Source organism: Cicer arietinum, chromosome 5, assembly GCF_000331145.2.
Source record: "Cicer arietinum cultivar CDC Frontier isolate Library 1 chromosome 5, Cicar.CDCFrontier_v2.0, whole genome shotgun sequence".
Taxonomy (NCBI): Eukaryota; Viridiplantae; Streptophyta; class Magnoliopsida; order Fabales; family Fabaceae; genus Cicer; species Cicer arietinum.
The window spans coordinates 63,875,410-63,879,360 of NC_021164.2; positions in this window are offsets into that span (position 1 = coordinate 63,875,410).

The window sequence follows — 3,951 nt, forward strand, 5'->3', positions numbered from 1 at the left end:
TACATTGCAATAATAATGAAATATTTAATCAATCATAGTTTACATACCCATCTCCTTCTGGAATGATGACAATGCGGTTGTAGCAATCAACACATCCGGGATCCATTATTTCGTCTAAGGTATAAGGCTCTACTGGGACCTCCGGATATAGAGGAATAGCTCCACCACTAGTACCAATGGACGGCATCGGCATGAGAGATGGGTCATTAACAACACGTTTATCAACTTTTTTCTTACCACGTGATGCCACGTGCGCGTTCCTTTGTGGCGGCCTTTGCAGCCACAAATTCCACTTGTCCCGTCCGCCTTTGTGACGGATTTGGCCCTCACAAAATTGATTATTTGTGGATGTAAAAGCCCTCACAAAATCCTTAAATATTTAACTGGATTTTGTGGCTGCCTAAGCCCTCACAAAATCACAATGTTGTGATTTTGTGAGGGCTTAGGCAGCCACAAATTCCAGTTAAATATTTAAAAATTTGTGAGGGCTTTTTCAGCCACAAATAAAGACCAATTTCAATTTTGACATTTGTGAGGGCTTTTTCGGTCACTAATTTGTGAGGGTTTTATTCGGCCACAAAATATTTATAAAGTTGGCCACAAAATGGTGTTTTTCTTGTAGTGATTATGCTGAAATTTATAATCTCTTATAAGATTAAAAAAAAAAAACTAAATTCTTCAAAATAATAGTAATTTTCGAGAGAAAATAAAGTATCGTAGAATATTTCAAGGAAAAGTCAAAATTACCCTTAATTTAGCTGGTTGTCAAATTTTAGAGCAAGGGTGTAATTGTACATTAGTGGCAACGATTTCTCTTAAGTATATAATGTATATAATGTATATAATATGATAAACTTTTTTTTTTTTTTTTTTTTAATTTGCATGAAATATTGAAAACTTAACATACTCTCCCAATATGATTTATTATAATTTATTTATTTATTATGATTTATTATAATTTATTTCTATATTACACCAGACAATTGAATTATAAAATTATTTTGATAGGACAAAAATTTAATAATCATTGTACCCAAAATAAAAATCCAGTAATCATTTCAATTTTCTATTTTTATTTGATGAGTATTAATTAACAATCTCATAATCTGAACTCGAGATATAATATTTAATTTAATAATATCGATATTAATTAAAATTTAATGATTTTTCTTTTTCTTTTCATACACTAATTTTAATTAACTAATTCTAAGAGAGAAACTATGAGTCTATGACCTACAATGTGTCAACAAGATAACAAAACACTTACTTATATGGTATTCTTAAGTTTTTTCTTTTCTGAAAAAAGAAAAAAGAAAAAAGAAAAAATGGTATTCTTGAGTTTAGTCACTATCTTTCTTTTGTACGAACAACTTTAATTAGTCATTATATCTATACTTAAAATAAAAATATTATATTTATAAAATATTTGTTTAGAAAATGCATTATAATAAATATGTATGGGTAAATAATTAAACTAAACAACTCACACAATTAAATAATTGAGATATAAGTTTGGAGGCATTTGATGAAGGAGATCACGTCCTCTTGATATCTATAATAATAAATATACAATATAGCATAATTTATGATGATTAAACTCTATCAACTTTCATAAAAAAATTCTAACGAACTTTATTTAATGAACATGTCCATTTAAGCAAATTCACACTTAACATCATTTCCATAATCTTCTCCAAGCCATAATTAGTTATATGCACGTTATAAAGTAAAATCTATCAAATAAATTAATTGATATTTATAAAATAGTTGACGTTACATGTAAACATAAATGAAAATATAATTCCGTTTCAGATTATAAATAAAAATAAATAATATATCAGTTACAGAAATTAAAATTACGAAAATGAATAGTAATAATAATTTCCAGAAATGCTGTATATATTAATTAACTTTTATATAATATTCGAGTTACAATCTGATTTAAATAAAAATATATTTTTGTCGCATATTATTATAAATTTAATTTAATTTTGCATTGGCTAAAGGGTTAAAATATCAATAATATATATACAAACTAGTAATTGTCCTACGTTTCACCTTAATAACAAGAAATCAAAACATGCAACATTATAGGTATTATTTTTAATAACAAAAAGATTTAATTGCAATTTTAGTCAATTGTTTTATTGATTTATGAAATTGATCTCCTTATTTTAAAAGTTGATAATTTTGATCACTCTTTTTGATTTTTTAACTAAAAAATGATGACGTAAGATGTTTTAAATAACGTGATATATAATAGGATGATGTAAAATGATTAATACCTATGAAATTTGAATAAAATGTTGTAAAAAATTAAATTTCAACTTTAATTTTTTAATATTTTTTAATTTAATTAATGCATCTAGGTTATTCTATATTATAGAATTATATGTCACATCATTCAAAATTTGTCAAATCGTCGTTTTTTAGTTTAAAAATATGAGTGAGTGATCAAAACTGTCGACTTTTAAAATAAGATAATCAATTATATAAATTAATAATAATAGAGAGACTAAAACTACAATTAAATCTAATAAAAATAAATGATTAAAATTTTTGCGTGTTACATTTTGTAAAACATGCAAGATCAACTGACACACATACACTCGTGGTCGTCGGTTCATTTTTCATTCCAATTTGTTTGTTTTCAGTGTTTTGCACCAACAATGTTTTTCAAATGTGATTTAATCTATTAAACGTCTCCCAAATAAAAATAGGATTTTAGTTGTTTGCGCTGTTCAAATTTGGATAGTTGAGATTACAAAAATCTTAAGCCTCCAGTTTCCATTAGTTTGGTGTTTATGGATCCCAAGATATGTTTTTGTTCATTGGTTCAATTTATAAAGATATATTTTTAGAGTAAGGAGGTAGAATAAGAATAACATTTATCTTCAAATGATCAACTTCAAGAAAGTGTTTTCTATAAAATGCAAGATTAGTTTCACAATTAACACAAATGTGAAATTCTCTAAAATTAGTTTAGTTCCTACGTATTAGACTAATATTTTTATTGAAGCTTATGACCACACTTATTTGGTTTATAAGTGATTTTTATAACACGTTTCACTAATATTACAAATGTGATTGATGTATATAGGTGTTGGAGATGAAGGGAATAAACACCTACAAAAATTTCGTCTATATTGTCACTACTATTAAGTTAAATTATATGTATCATTTAATTTTTTAAATAATTTTTAAAAATCATGTTTAGAAAATTATAAAAGTCATCTTATAAAAACTTAATTTTTTTAAATCAAATAGATTTTTTTAAAATATTTGGTGCTCAAGAACTTATATTTAACTAATTTTTGGTTAAAAACTTTTAAATTTTTGTGAAAAATATTCAAAAGTTTGAAGAGTAAACATTAACTAATTTAAAATCAACACAAAAGAATGATAATGAAAAATTTCATGGAGTAAAATATTAAGAATTTTTTCATAGGATTAAAAACAAAATCTTGAAATTTTATGAGAAATAATCTATTAAACCCCTGTTTTATATTCGTAAAATAATTATAATGAGTTAAATATATTTTTAGTTTCTATAAATTATGGCTTTTCTAGTTAAATCTCTAAATTATTTTATTCATTTTTAGTTTCTATTTTGATTTTATAGATTTTTTTTGTGGACTAAAAGCAAATAAAAAAATTTATGAACTAAAAGCAAATAAAAAAAATTTATGAACTAAAATATTGAGAATTTTTTTAAAGAGACTAGTAATAAAATTTGAAATTTTATAAGACTATTATTTAATTCGATTATAATTTATTTGGTCTTAATATAATTTGATTTAGTTTATTACATATATCAATTTAACTGCACTCTTTTCGATATTAAGTTGATGAGCAGCACACTATTTTCTTTTATTCGATTAATCTAAAAAGTTTTGGTTGTTATTATGTTGTGAAATGTTAATATTCTCCCAGGTAAATAATTTTATTTCT